The sequence below is a fragment of the Polypterus senegalus genome, chromosome 10 (assembly GCF_016835505.1).
Source record: "Polypterus senegalus isolate Bchr_013 chromosome 10, ASM1683550v1, whole genome shotgun sequence".
NCBI classification, from domain to species: domain Eukaryota; kingdom Metazoa; phylum Chordata; class Cladistia; order Polypteriformes; family Polypteridae; genus Polypterus; species Polypterus senegalus.
The window spans coordinates 1216973-1232908 of NC_053163.1; the positions used below are offsets into that span (position 1 = coordinate 1216973).

Below are 15936 nucleotides of genomic sequence, written 5' to 3' on the forward strand. Positions count from 1 at the left end.
GAGGGAAAATATTAACAACACACGGATAGAAACAAAAAATTAATTCAAACGTTTACTTTGAAAGTTGTGCAGCATCAGTGCTGCTATGTCACCTTACTTTTATTAACTCTCTGTAAAAATTCAAATTTATCTACACTCCACTTAATTTGTTCCTAATTAACCTCCATATAATGCCATGAAGAACACAGTACTTAAAGCTGCATCTTTAAAAAGCCTTACTGACTCACCATAGTGCAAGCGACTACAAACTAAACGGCTGAAAAGTTTGCATGGTCCTGTATTATACAAGTTTTCAAATTTCACCCCTGCCTAGTTTAAAAAAAAAAAAAGTATTCAAACTTTAAAACAAAACCAAGTACTAGGTAACTTCCTTAAAATGTAACTGAAGAAAAACTACAGTCTCAGTATTACCCATTATTGTCCAGAAGTGAGGCTTTGAACAGTAAATGCATCAGTTTTCACCTAAATATACAAGATAAGTAATAATTTTGGGGGAAAATCAGATTTTCAGGACAAGAGAGTACAGTGCGTCCTTCAATAAAGTTTTGCATTTTATAAGCGGTAAAAGCTTTTGCTTATTTCAGGTCTTAAACAAATGCAATTGAGCAGTGGAGAGGAGTATGAATACCTTTACAACTATGCATCCTTAGTTGGCTTGTCTTGAATCGTATACCTCTATGGTATGACTGGATTTCTCACAGCTTGACCACATTCATGTGTATTTCCATATTTTTTTCATTTGTAATTTTTTGTATATGATTCCTCCTCTGTGTTGTACTGATCAATCCCAAATATTTATTTTATATTGATTTTAACAGTGTATAATTAAACATAATCCTTATATTATTCTAAACATGCATTATTCAGTGTGTTTACATGCACATGGTGGACGGCTGGGGCCCATACCTGGCTGGGACTCCTCTATACTGGAAGGGCCAGGTGAGAGAACATATTCAAAGCATTACTTCCTTCGGAGCGATAGATGGCAGCCACTCTGGGGCAGGGCTCCATGGGAATTGGAGTTTGGTGCAGCCCCATTGGGTTACATGGGTACCACCAGGGGGCGCTGCAGGTACCTTTGAACGCTGTGTGGCAACACCTTCACCACACCCAGAAGTGCTGCTAGAAGAAGGTCGTCAAGCACCCAGGTGCCCTATAAAAGGAGCCAGCTGCCACTACTCCAGGTGCCACAGTCAGGAGGAGGTGGACAAAGCTTGCTGGAGGAGGAGTGGAGGCAAAGAGAGAGAGAAGAATAAGGAAAAGAAGGAAAAATAAGCGTGTCTTGTGTACTGTGTTTGTGTTTTCAACTGTACTGTGCAGGTGGCAAATGAGGGAAAGCATTTTCCACAAAGAAAAAATAAAAGCGTGTGTGCTGAACTTGTGTCCTTCGTCTGTCTATGTCAGGTTTGGGTGGGGGATAGAGCACCCTGTGCAGGGCACAAGTGGTGTAGTCAGCAAGATTCCTGGCCATCTACAAGGCTGGGACCTGCGCTTTTATTCTTGTGGCGACCCGAAACAGCAGTGCAAGACACACACATATGGAAGCACAGCAGCATGCACTGAAGCTGCACTAAAAGTAGAAAGAAAGAAAAAAAAAAAAAAAAAAAAAGAAAAGGCCCACTGAAATACCGCCCCCGCGCCAATGGGGAAAAAGAAGACCAGGCGAGGCCCAAAGGCAGCAGGCGGCCACACGCACACCACTGCCAATGACACACGGCTCCACGTGCCAGGGAAAGAGAGGCCAACTGGAAAAAAACAGGCTCTGGTGGACAGGATCCACAATGAGGTAGATGCCAGCCACAGGGATGATTTGCCCTGGGTGGGTTTCATGTCTGTTCCTACCTGGAATGTTAAGATCCGCATTTGTGGTGAAGCATATCGATTCATGGGATGACAGCTGGGCAAGCTTGAGTGAGGAGAGTGATTACAATCTGGGCCCGCTGCTCGCCTAAAGACAAAGGCTGGAGCAGTCTCAACCCGAAAGAGCAGATCAAAGGAGTGTGGTATAGCGGGTCCACAGCTCACTGAGCAAAGGCCATTCAATTTTAAATAAATAATCCCCGCTCTCGCAGCGGCTTAGCGAGGGGGCATTGGGCCATGGTGAGCCGTGGGATGCTCGGAGGTGTGGGTGTTTCTCACCGAGAGTACAGGTGAGGAACTGCCCACATCCGTGATTGCTCCCGTGGCTAATACGTTACAGCTGTCATGGCCCCTAGTCATTTAAAAGAAGTGCGAGTCGGTCGGGAGGGGGGGGAAGAGGAAAAGAAAGAGAGAATGAAACGGAGGTTGGAAGCAGGAAGGAGAGAGAAGAGAGAGCGCAAGCAAATCAGTGCAGCAGGAAGGAGGTGAGCAAATGCTCGCAGGCAGCTGAAGGCCGCCTGGGTGTTTGGCCAACACATGAGAGAAGTGGTTGTGGTCATGCCCGCAGAAGTTTGTTTTTGCAGAGCGGGAGTGACCGGGAAGGTGCGGGACTCTCCGCAGATGGTAGCGGGAGTCGGGACTTGGGACGTAGTGTTCCCTGTGTGAGAGCCTTGGTCACAGTGGAATTCCCAAGTCACTGTCAGGGGGGAGCCGACCGGAGCCAAGGATCGGGAAGGCGACTGGCAGTGGTAGTAGCAGCAGGAGTAGGCAGAAGGTCAGCTGCATTGAGAGCGTCTCGCCTGTTGCAAGGCCCATATGGGAGAAGCAGGTGAGACGATAAAGCTAACAGAAGAAGTACCAGGCTTCTTGTTGTATTAAAGACTGCTTCCTTAGAAACATTTTAACCTTTGGTTTTAAGGATTGTTTTTTTCTATTTGTGTGTTTTAACCTCCACGTTCTTTTATTGGATTACTTATTGAACTTTTTGGGAATCACTGCACTTTATTGGAACACTGTTTGTTTTGTTGACCATTTTAAATAAAAGCATTGTTGCACTTTTTGAACCATCCCCTTGCTTACTTATTGCCTCCACTGGCTAGCTCACGGTTTCATTATCGACGGTGTTGGGTTTAAGGCTTCCAAAAAGCAATGGGAGTGTGGAGCCAGAACCCACATCGTCACAAGGAGGGGCAGAGGAGGGCCAGGCTGCACTCCCTGATGCAGGTAAATGGGTGGAGGACGTGTGCCAGAATCCCGCCGATAAATTAGCAAACGTGGAGCTGGCAAGCACTCACCCCAAGCCGAAAAGGACACCTGACAAGGCCTGTACAGAAGGCATGCAGGCACAATGGCTCTTGACCGAAGGACAAGGACGAGTGAAGTCCGAGTCCACGTCCAGCCAAAATATATAATCTGGTGTTGGCTGTACGTTGAGTTAAAGAGGGTACTCCAGCTTGCACAGTCTTGTTTTCAGGTAGTTAGTCTCCCCAGGCAAACCATGGAGGGCTTGAGAGGGGATAGCAGAGGGATCCCTGAAGGTGGCATCAGAGTATTTAAGGAAGCACGGCGCAGGATTCTCCACCTACATAAATATGGCGGTACAGGTGACACCCGTACCATACAGTAAAGAGGGGTGCAGAGTAAAGGGGCCCCGAAAGTAAATAATACCAGGTGCCAAGTAGCCACAACCCTTAGAGTGGACAAAGGAAAACAGCATAGGTGCACGAAAGGGGTCAGCTTGTATGTGCCGGTGGCCAGAGTGCCCCGCCCCCAATACGCAGACATAGGGAGACCTAGACTGTCGCTGTGTCTCAAAACAGAAGGAAGACCAGGCAGCATGTGAGCAGGGGTAGAGAGAAGCGCCAACCTTGGCTAGGCGTAAAGCGGAGCTGGAATTCCTATCCTGCTTTCATTTCTGCAGATCATGGGCACCGGGGGGTTGGCGATGCTATGAGTGTCCTTGTCCGGGTCACAGTTGGAGGTGCGGTCTATTCAGGACACTGTCACATGGCAGGAGACGGCGTTAGTGCAGCGCCTCACCAACCCTAACTTCTTTTTTCGTTTCAGGCCGGAGATGTGGACTGGATTACATCAACTCCCCATCCTGGACAAGGACAGCCCTCACGGGATGGGGCGCTTTGCCCCGCAAGGCTCAGCTGAGGGAGGGGCAGTGTGACCCTGGCCACAACTCCTCTATACTGCAAGAACTGGGGAAACAGAACATATTCAGAACATTAACTCCCCCAGAGCGATAGATGGCAGCCACCCTTGGCTCACTGGGAGTTGGAGTCTGGTGCAGCCCTGTTGGGTTGTGTGGGCACCACGTGGGGGTGCTGCAAGGAACTGTTGAGCCTTGCGTGACAGCAATTCCACCACACCCTTAAGTGCTGCCGGTCATCAAGCACCTGGAGCACTTCCAGGTGCTCTATAAAAGAAGCCAGCCACCACTACTCCAGGAGCCAGAGTCATGAGGAGGTGGACAAAGCTTGCTGGAGGAGAAGTAGTGGAGGCGAAGAGAGAGAGAGTGAAGACAAAGGTAAAGAAGAGAGAGTAGTGTGTCTTGGATATTTTGTTAGTGCTTTGAACTGTGCTGTCTATGTTGGAAGCGAGGGAAAGCATTTCCCACAATGAAAACATAAAAGCATGTGTGTTGAACTTGTATCCTGCTTCTGCCTGTGTCAGGTTTGGGTGGCAGGAGCACCATCTGCAGGCCACATCAGGTTAAGGCAGAAACCGGGTTTCTTAAAAATGCATGTTTAAATGTACAAGTAATCTTCTGGAGTTCTCCTTTGTAAAAATATTTTGACGTCATTAAACTGCTCACAAAATAAGTCGGCATCATCAATTACCTGTATGATTCTGAAAATTAGCATAACACTTAAGATAATTTTCTTGTGTTTGATAAATAAAGTGTTAGTTTTGACTAAAAATACTGTATTTATAGGCTTCAGTTACCAAAATGCATGCAGCACATTGTGTGATTGAGCCCTGCAAAGGAACCTGTATGTGTGCTTCTTGCCTTACACCCAGGACGGCTAAAATAACAAGTAACCTAACTATATAACATATGTTACTTTTAATGTGTTACCCTACTGCTTTCAAGATTTTGTTGCACTGTTCGTTCAGCTCATCAACCTTAAATGTAATCATTTCTGAATTATTGAATCAGACTATTTCAGCCAGAAGAAGCAATGGTGCGATCTCCTGAACATTGCCTCTTGAAATTTATTTTTTGAATGCTTCTACCCATGGTTTCTGAAAGCATGTACGACATAAATACATGTGCAGGATGACAGGGTGCAACAGACATGCACAGACTACAAAATCCTTACAGGTAAGGCCGGAGTTATACTTCACGCGACGCGACGCATGCTGCAGCGGACGCTCCTGCTACGCAAGCGTTGTAGTGTTCATACTTGCGCGCGTACTTTACGTAAATCTGGAGGAATCCACCAGGTGGCAGTGCGAGATATTATCACGGTGAGAACATGTCCAGCTTCTCTGTGTTGTGAATTGCCTAGAACACCTATTAAATTCTGATGACACCTTACCGCAATATCTCTGAAAAGGATATTTATTGATTAAATCCATCAATTCAGGGATGTGTCCATTCCAGCAAGCATTGGGCACAAGTGAGAAACCGTCCCTTGACGAAGCCTCAGCTCATAACAAGGTGAATACAAGCACACACATACACTAGTGTCATTTTAGCGGCACCAGATCCCCAAATCTGCATATCTTTGGAAGGAAACAGGAGCACAGTGTGGAATACAAGCAGGAGATACCAGCAACATAACTCCCTGTGAGACAGCAGTGCTATCGCTCCACCACCGTGACACCCCCATGTGTGTAATTAACAGTATTCATTATTTAAACGAAATTACACATAAAATGTAACATACACACTTTAATGCATTTCATCATGAAAGTGATATCAAGTATAAATCTAAAGATTGTAAATGTGCAGAGAGTTGGACTATCATACATTTAATTTGTTCTGTGTGGCGATCTATTGCTGCTTTCCGCTGCTGTCAGGTCCAAGAAGCTTGTAGCGATTAAAAACTGGGATGACGTTTACGACGGTCTGCTTTAATGATAAAGTAAACTACGAGGTTAAAGTGGACATTTCGAGATTAAAGCCAAAATTTCCACTTTAATCACAAAATACACGTTTTCACCGTGTTCTTTATTTTTTTCTCAGTGGTTCAAATACTGTATAACGCTATACATTATGTTGCTGTTGTTAAGTTGCAAAAATAAAAAAATAAAAAAGACGACACAAAAGATGGTATGTGAGACTTTTAAAATGTATCGTGTCATTACATTTGGGTACTATCTACATGTGACAGAAAGCCTCTATGCCGATCCTACGGGATGGATGCTTCGATGTGGTGAAGCAAAATGCCGACATACAGATTCATTTGTGGTGCTTTTATATTCAAGCGTCGCATATTCCCGATCGTAATGACATGATACATTTTAAAAGTCTCACATACCATCTTTTGTGCCATCTATTTTTTTTTTTTTTCCAACTTCACATCGGCAACATAATGTATAGCGCTGTATTTAAGCCACTGAGAAAAAAATAAAAGACACGGTGAAAACTTGTATTTTGTGATTAAAGTGGAAATTTCGTCTTTAATCTCGAAAAGTCCATTTTAACCTCGTAGTTTACTTTATTATTAAAGCAGACCATCATAAACGTCATCCCAGTTTTTAATCGCTACGAGCTTCTTGGACCGGACAGCAGGTAAAGTAAATAAAATTAAAAATAGACGGCACAAAAGATGGTATGTGAGACTTTTAAAATGTATCGTGTCATTACGATCGTGAATATGCGACGCTTGAATATAAAAGCACCACGAATGCATCTGTATGTCGGCATTTTGTTTCACCACTTTGAACCATTTATCAAACAGCAAAGCATGCACATCGATCCCCGAAGGATCTCCATAGAGGCTTGCTGTCACATGTAGATAGTAAACAGAGACTCTGACGTCACGTTCCGACTTTTAGCACACTGCGCCCCCCGACTTTTTGCTGGTACTGCAACTTGCGCACGCATCGCGTTAATTTCTGAGGACCTGCTCAGAGGACGCGTGAAATGAATGCTGGGAACGCGTGGCAGCCATGATGCGGGCGCGTACGCGTTCTGAGCATGAAGTATAAATCGGCCCTAACACGGTTAAGGGTTTATATGGCCCCAAAATCGAGGTTATTTGCAGAGAAATCTACTTCTGTTAACCAGGTTTCTCAGAAGCCAAACTCTAAATTATCTAATCAGAACAAAAGTTTATATAGGTTTTAGAAATCAGGTTTCTGTGTATAATTACACACTGATCGCAAACATGCTCGAAAAAAACGTTCTGTCAGTACTGCTTATTTTGTATTAGAATTGAGATTTGAAATAGTAATTTTCGATGAATATGTTAACAGCTGTGGTAAATTTTTCAATGTAAATAATGATACATTACAGATAGTTTTTGTCCAACTAGTCAGCCTACCTCATTGAAGACAGACTACCCAGTCTACTGAAACACTGTACAGAATTAGAAATGGTTGTTTTGTCTGAAGCTTATACGCTATTGTAAAGTATTCTGTATCAAGAAAACACTTTCACTGTTGGAAGATAATTTTGGGGTAAGAAAAACAGTAATTGTGGAAAAGAATCTATTTAAATACTGGGTAGGCAGTTCGCTAAAAGAGCAGTGTTAAAAATTTTCCAAGCAGAAAACATGAAGACTGGACACTGTTGTATCTAAACTTATCACATGACAAAAATGAGGGGAGAAGCTATTTTTATAAAATAAAAGGACATGACCAGAAAGTTGTTTGTTTATAAGAATGTTTGATTATATTAAAGTTTTATTTTTATGCATCAGTTGCCTCTCACTTATTAAGCAATCTGTAACTTTTATAACACATTCCATAAAGAAAATCATCTCAAACTGCCTGTAATCTGTAGTATGGTAGAGACATACACATTTCTACAGTACATGGACAGACACATTAAGTGATGTGTATGGGGGCCATACAGTAAGTAACCAATCAATATTAACTTTTAAAATCTGTGCTTTCAAGTTCAACTCATTTGCCTACAAGTCACTGTTTGTTAATAAATTAAGTCTGGCTCAAGAGATGCCACTGGGTCATAAATCTCCAAAAAAGGTTATCACATGTGGCTCATTTTTCAATTATATTCTTGTACAGGTCACAGCATGTCAAGGCATCTCTTACCCAGTCGTGGCCATCAGTGGGACGAGATCCCCGCTTCAGTTCCTGAATCCTCTACTGGGTGTCATGGTGTAAAGCAACGTATCAGTTCAAACTGCGTTTCCATGGCAACTATGCAGCTTTCATCTGTGAGCAGAAACAAAGACAAGTGCATTAATGTTCTAAATCCTAGGTCTGACTATCACACCAAGTATAGAAATGAAGAAGCAGCTGAATAGTGTAGCACTCTTTCATACATGGGTTACCAAGATGATCACACCAAAAGAAATGTAATTAGCATATTCTGTAGTTGGACACAGACAGACCTTCAAGCTGCATTCCAGTGCATATCATGAAATCAATAATGATTTTGCATGCATATGATATGGTGTCTCCTGTAGCCTCCCACTGGACTGAAAGAAATTGTACTGCAGGAAGGACATGAGTGCCAAAACAGGAGAATCTTTCTAAATAAACTTAATTGAATGAAGATTCCATTCCAAGCAGGGAAACTAACTGGACTCGTCATGCTGTAAACTGAAACAAACATGAAAAGAATACATGACACAGACAAGCAACATCAGGTACTGGCAAAATGGGACAGTACAGTAGTGTTCCAATGTATTTGGGAGGAACTGTCAGAGACTGTATGTAGAAGAGAAATGTTTAACTGTCACAGGCAAAAGTTTAATTTTACTGGTAATAAATTGTGATTTATTCATAATGGCAAATCTTTGCTATTAATACTCTGCATTGGGGGGTCTTACTATAATGCGTAGTACAGCTACACTTAACTGGTTGGACTGTTTAGCACTCCTTCAAACATTGATAACTTTAAGATACTAAGTCTTCTCAATTTGTTTTTCTCCTAGATTATCTTTACTGACACTAGAACAGGGTCTTCAATATTTAACTGCATTGTGATGTAGTTTAGGGCAGAGGGGGGCTGGTGGCCTAAAAAGTAAAGTATGCACACAGCAGATGTATCTTTAATTGGATGTAATTTTATTTTTCGCTGCTTCACTACCAGCTGGTCTTAGCTCAAAATATAGGGACATACTCATAAATTTCTATATGCCCATTGTATGGTATTTTTGTGTTTCTCACTATCTAGATTTTTTTATGTTACACACTACTTTGTGTTTTTTTAGTATGTTCTGGAGAATCAGAGCCCACTTTGACAAAGTAGTACACATGCATGGACCAAACTTACAAGTACGTAAAGAGGAATTTTCAGTTTGCCACAAATTGTGCATAAGGGCAAATGTTTAAGTAACTGTAAACATATAAAATAATATTTTGTCACTCCCATATACTGAACCTATCATAAATAAATATTAAAAGTGGGGATGACTCAGTGTAATAAACTGGCTACAGCTTTTGGTTACAGAACATGTGATGACCAACTTTCTTAGATTACTGATATAACTAATGGACTAATTCTACTTCTTATTTATCCTTTTTTAGCCAATAAAGGTATCTGACAAAGGGAATGTTCATGTTCCCACCAAATATTGTTACACACATACACACACATACATACATACAGTGGGATGCAAAAGTTTGGGCAACCTTGTTAATAGTCATTATTTTCCTGTATAAATCGTTGGTTGTTACGATAAAAAATGTCAGTTAAATATATCATATAGGAGACACATACAGTAATATTTGAAAAGTGAAATGAAGTTTATTGGATTTACAGAAAGTGTGCAATAATTGTTCAATCAAAATCAGGCAGGTGGATTTTGAGCAGTGTTTCGGGTTGTTGTCTTGTTGAAAGATCCAGCCCCGGCGCAGCTTCAGCTTTGTCACTGATTCCTGGACATTGGTCTCCAGAATCTGCTGATACTGAGTGGAATCCATGCATCCCTCAACTTTGACAAGATTCCCAGTCCCTGCACTGGCCACACAGCCCCACAGCATGATGGAACCACCACTATATTTTACTGTAGGTAGCAGGTGTTTTTCTTGGAATGCTGTGTTCTTTTTCCTCCATGCATAACGCCCCTTGTTATGCCCAAATAACTCCATTTTAGTTTCATCAGTCCACAGCACCTTATTCCAAAATGAAGCTGGCTTGTCCAAATGTGCTTGAGCATACCTCAAGTGGCTCTGTTTGTGCTGTGGGAGGAGAAAAGGCTTCATCTGTATCACTCTCGCATACAGCATCTCCTTGTGTAAAGTGCACCGAATGGTTGAACAATGCACAGTGACTCCATCTGCTGCAAGATGATGTTGTAGGTCTTTGGTGCTGGTCTGTGGGTTGACTCTGACTGTTCTCACCATTCGTCGCTTCTGTCTATCCGAAATCTTTCTTGGTCTGCCACTTCGAGCCTTAAATTGAACTGAGCCTGTGGTCTTAATATGTTCCTAACTGTGGAAACAGACAGCTTAAATCTCTGGGACAGCTTTCTGTATCCTTCCCCTAAACCATGATGGTGAACAATCTTTGTCTTCAGGTCATTTGAGAGTTGTTTTGTGACCCCCATGTCGCTACTCTTCAGAGAAAATTAAAGGAGGAGGGAAACTTACAATTGACCCCCTTAAATACTCTTTCTCATTATAGGATTCACCTGTGTATGTAGGTCAGGGGTCACTGAGCTTACCAAGCCAATTTGAGTTCCAATAATTAGTTCTAAAAGTTTTGGAATCAATAAAATGACAATGGTGCCCAAATTTATGCACCTGCCTGATTTTGTTTGAACAATTATTGCACACTTTCTGTAAATCCAATAAACTTCATTTCACTTCTCAAATATCACTGTGTATGTCTCCTATATGATATATTTAACTGACATTTTTTATTGTAACAACCAACGATTTATACAGGAAAATAATGACTATTAACAAGGTTGCCCAAACTTTTGCATTCCACTGTATAGTTTTGCGATCAAGCTCTTTCCATGATTTTGAAAGGTGTATATTGTGCTTCAACAAATACTATATGTACCAACAAAATCAAATCCTGTCTGGATCATCCAGTTAGCTAAACACACTTTGTGATTGTGCACAATGCATAAGGGACTATATAAAAGGAAGGCTGATTTTAATTTATGTGTGTATGCAAATGCATACATTCATAATACACACACACACACACACACACACACAGTGGATTCCAAAAGTATTTGGATCCCTTCACTTTCTTCACACAATTGTGTTGAAGATTTCATAATGACAGCGTGAAAACATGTCTTCTTGCAGATCTTCTCAAGTTCTCGTAGGTTGGATAGGATGTGTCTGTAAACTGTCGCCTTCAGGTCTCTCTCCAGATGTTCTTTGGAGTTTAAACTTTCGCTTTAGCTCAGCCACACAAGTACAGTCAGAAGCTTCTCCCAAAGTCTTGGCTATATGCTTCAGGTCACCGTCATGCTGAAAGGTGAACCATCACTCCAGCCTGAGGTCACATGCAATCTTCAAATTTTCTTCAGGTACCTCTGTGTATTTGGCTACATTCATCCTTCTCTCAATTCTAAACATTCTCCGAGTGCTGAGAAGCACCACCAGAGCAAGATGTTGCCATCAAACTACACTGTAGGGAAGGCATTAGGCAGGTAATATGCAGTGTCAGTGTCAGCATCAGGATTTGCCAGGCATAATGCTCGATTTTCTGCCCAAAGAGTTCAATTTTTGCCTCATTAGGCCAAACAATCTGTTTCCTTATACTCAGAGTCCTTTAAACTGCCATTGGCTTTTTACTCAAGTGGCTTCTGTCTAGCCACTCTACCATAAAGAGTCGATCTAGGAGTGCTGCTGAGATGGTCATCTTTCCTACAAGTTACCCTATCACATAAGAGAATTCTGAATCTCTGTTACAGAGAGCATTGGGTTTTTGGTCACCTCTCTGACCAAGGCCCTTCTGTCCAGCTCACTCAGATCTACTGGACTGCCAATTCTAGGAAGAGATGCAGTGGTTTCAATATTCTTCATTTTACAATTAAGTCCACTGTGCTCCTGGGAACTCTCTCTTTTATAGCCTTGCCCTGATCTATACCTCACTACAGTTTGATCGAAGTTTTGCAGGGAGTTCCCTGGAATTCATGGCTTGATCTTTGTGTGGACACGTAATGTGAATTATGGGACCTTCCGTCCACAGATGTGTGCCTTTCTAAATGCTGTCCAATCAATTCAGTTTACCACAGGTGGGCTCCAAACAAGATCTAGACACATCAAGGATAAGTAAAGCAAATAGTATGCACCTGACCTCAATTTGGACTTCCAATAAAAGGGTCTGAATACTTACATAAATGACAAATTTCAGTTTGATTTTTAATAAGTTTGCAAATGCTTTTGGAAACATGTTTTCATCATGGGTTATTGAGTGTAAATTTTGGGGTAAAAGTGAAACATATTTAATTTAAAATAAATCTAAAAGACAAGAGTACAGAAAGTTAAAGGGTCTGAACGAAGTGCTAGGTTAAGTCCCACATTTCATTATTCTAGGCTCAGAGCCCCTGGCCCAACCCTGACAAACCTTAACTAGGGTAGTGACTATTTCATGTTACATAACAGGTTTATACAGCCATGGCCGAAATTATCGGCACCCCTGGAATTTTCCCAGAAAATGGTTGCAATTACAAATGTTTTGGTATACACATTTATTTCCTTTATGTGCATTGGAACAACACAAAAAAAACAGAGAAAAAAAGGCAAATCTGACATCATTTCACACAAAACTCAAAAACCGGGCTGGACAAAATTATTGGCACCCTCAACTTAATATTTGGTTGCATGCCCTTTGGAAAAAATAACTGAAATCAAGCGCTTCCTATAACCATCAACAAGCTTGTTACACCTCTCAAATGGCATTTCTGACCATCTTCTTTTTCAAACTGCTCAAGGTTTCTCAGATTTGAAGGGCGCCTTCTCCCAACAGCAATGTTGAGATCTCTCAAAATTGAGATAAGTGTTCAATTGGATTGAAATCCGGACTCAATGCTGGCCACTTCAGAACTCTCCAGCTCTTTGTCTTCAACCATTTCTGGGTGATTTTAGAGGTATGTTTGGGGTGACTGTCCTGCTGGAACACCCATGACCCCTGACGCAGACCCAGCTTTCTGACACTGGGCCCTACATTACGCCCCAATATCTTTTGGTAGTTTCAGATTTCATGATGCCGTGAACACAGTCAAGGCATCCAGTGCCAGAGGCAGCAAAACATCCCGAAAACATCTTAGAACCTCCACCATGTTTGACTGTATAGTGTAGGTACTGTGTTCTTTTCTTCATAGGCCTCATTCCATTTTCTGTAAACAGTAGAATGATGAGCTTTACCAAAAATCTCTACCTTGGTCTCATCTGACCACAAGACATTCGCCCAGAAGGATTTTGGCTTTCTCAAGTATATTTTGGCAAACTCCAGTCTGACTTTATTATGTTTCTGTATCAGCAGTGGGGTCCTCCTGGCTCTCCTGCCATAGCGTTTCATTTCGTTCAGATATCGACAGATAGTTCGAGCAGACACTGTTGTACCCTGAGTCTGCAGAACAGCTTGAATATGTGCTGAAGTTGATTGGAGCTGTTTATCCACCATTCAGACTATCCTTCGTTGCAGTCTTTTATCAATTTTTCTCTTCCGTCCACATCCAGGGAGATTAGCTACAGTGCCATGTGTTGTGAACTTCTTGATTATGTTGCGCAAATTGGACAAAGGAACATGAAGATCTCTGACAATTCTCTGCTCTTCTTTCGGTTCTCCATGCTTAGTGTGGCACACTCAGACACACAACAGAAAGGTTGAGTCAACTTTCTCCATTTTAACTGGCTTCAGGTGTGATTGGTATATTGCCAGAACCTGTTTCTTGCCACAGATGAGTTCAAATGAGCATCATATGCTTGAAATAAAACGATTCATCCACAATTTAGAAAAAGGTGCCAATAATTTTGTCCAGCCCAATTTTGGAGTTCTGTTTGGCATGATGTCAGATTTGGCTTTTTTTCTCTGTTTTTTGTGTTGTTCCAATGCACTTAAAGGAAGTAAACGTGTATATCAAAACATTTGTAATTGCAACAATTTTCTGGGAGAAATGGTGCATTTTCTGGGAAAATTCCAAGGGTGCCAATAATTTTGGCCATGACTGTAAAGTCTCTCACACAAAGATTTTAATTTAACTGTAAATATCTTCCAATAGCAGATTGCATATTATGAATATAAAACGAGGACGACTACCATACTTGATTTAAGTGATTCATGCCTTGATACGTTCTTCAGGATGCTAATTTAAAAACTAGACATCAATTTTCTCGGTAAAGTATGAATGCTTTAATTTCATTCGTTGCTGTGAAAAGTGGTACACACTAAATAGCTTTGCAATGAACCCTGATGACTTATTTAAAAAAATTGTGTAGATGATTTATTTTTTGGATTTCAGAATCTGAATCAGATGCAACTGATCGATTTATCAATAATTTAAATGTGTCCCTAGTATGTGAATATTTACAGTGCCCTCCATTATTACTGGCACCATTAACAACTTAACAATGTCCAATTTAAATGGGAAACATGCTTCAGTTACATTGATTCACATTAATTTCCAAGGGTGCCAACAATTGGGGCACATGTGTTTTTGTTAAAAATATTAATTTCTTGATGAGGGCTTTGTTTGTCTTTGAATGAACTTGCTTCAATTAAAAGTCAGATGTTTCTAATTTTTTCAGTGCAAGATAACGGTTCTTCAGCAAACAGTGATTTTTTTTCCTAACCCTTCTTACTAGTTTTTTTACAAGTGTTTCAAAAAATATTGGAGGGCACTGCATATTGCTATTTGCTGTAAATTTATCATCTTCATTTCAAGACTATTATATAAGACCTACTTTTCAGCAACAGCACTATGGAATAATCTACATTATAAATACATGCACACTGTGTAACAACACCTATCTTTCAAAAAATATGCCTTATAGAAATACTATTTTTTATTTGTAAACCTGTCTACAGTAGAATAAAACACTTCATTTTTTAATTATTGGGACACAGAAGTTAAAACTGTTTATTGATATGTGCGCAAGCAATTTAAATTTGAGATAAGAAGCAATGTTCAAGAAGATGTTCTTTGCATATATGATTAATAACTCCATTTTGTACTCCACTCATCCAGTTCAGGTGAGTGCAAGCCGTTGTACAATCAATATATATATACACGCACACAAACATTATATATATATATATATATATACACATACATACATACATACATACATACATACATACACATATTTACACATACAGTGGTGTGAAAAACTATTTGCCCCCTTCCTGATTTCTTTTTCTTTTGCATGTTTGTCACACAAAATGTTTCTGATCATCAAACACATTTAACCATTAGTCAAATATAACACAAGTAAACAAAAAATGCAGTTTTTTAAATGATGTTTTATTATTTAGGGAGAAAAAAAATCCAAACCTACATGGCCCTGTGTGAAAAAGTAATTGCCCCTTGTTAAAAAATAACCTAATTGTGGTGTATCACACCTGAGTTCAATTTCCATAGCCACCCCCAGGCCTGATTACTGCCACACCTGTTTCAATCAAGAAATCACTTAAATAGGAGCTGCCTGACACACAGAAGTAGACCAAAAGCACCTCAAAAGCTAGACATCATGCCAAGATCCAAAGAAATTCAGGAACAAATGAGAACAGAAGTAATTGAGATCTATCAGTCTGGTAAAGGTTATAAAGCCATTTCTAAAGCTTTGGGACTCCAGCAAACCACAGTGAGAGCCATTATCCACAAATGGCAAAAACATGGAACAGTAGTGAACCTTCCCAGGAGTGGCCGGCCGACCAAAATTACCCCAAGAGCGCAGAGACGACTCATCTGAGAGGTCACAAAAGACCCCAGGACAACGTCTAAAGAACTGCAG

General features: G+C 41.0%; 1 protein-coding gene across 2 annotated transcripts in view; it reads right to left on the bottom strand.

The window, feature by feature from the left end:
• The window catches only part of frs3 (fibroblast growth factor receptor substrate 3), a 31107-nt gene that overhangs the window by 3653 nt on the left and 11518 nt on the right, over nucleotides 1-15936 (bottom strand). The window contains exon 2 of one of the 2 annotated variants that reach the window (XM_039764788.1): nucleotides 8098-8220. The gene's annotated coding sequence lies outside the window, so the exon portion shown is untranslated. Of the gene's footprint in view, nucleotides 1-906; nucleotides 982-8097; nucleotides 8221-15936 lie in introns of those variants that run through there. The other variant, XM_039764789.1, reaches the window with a different exon arrangement.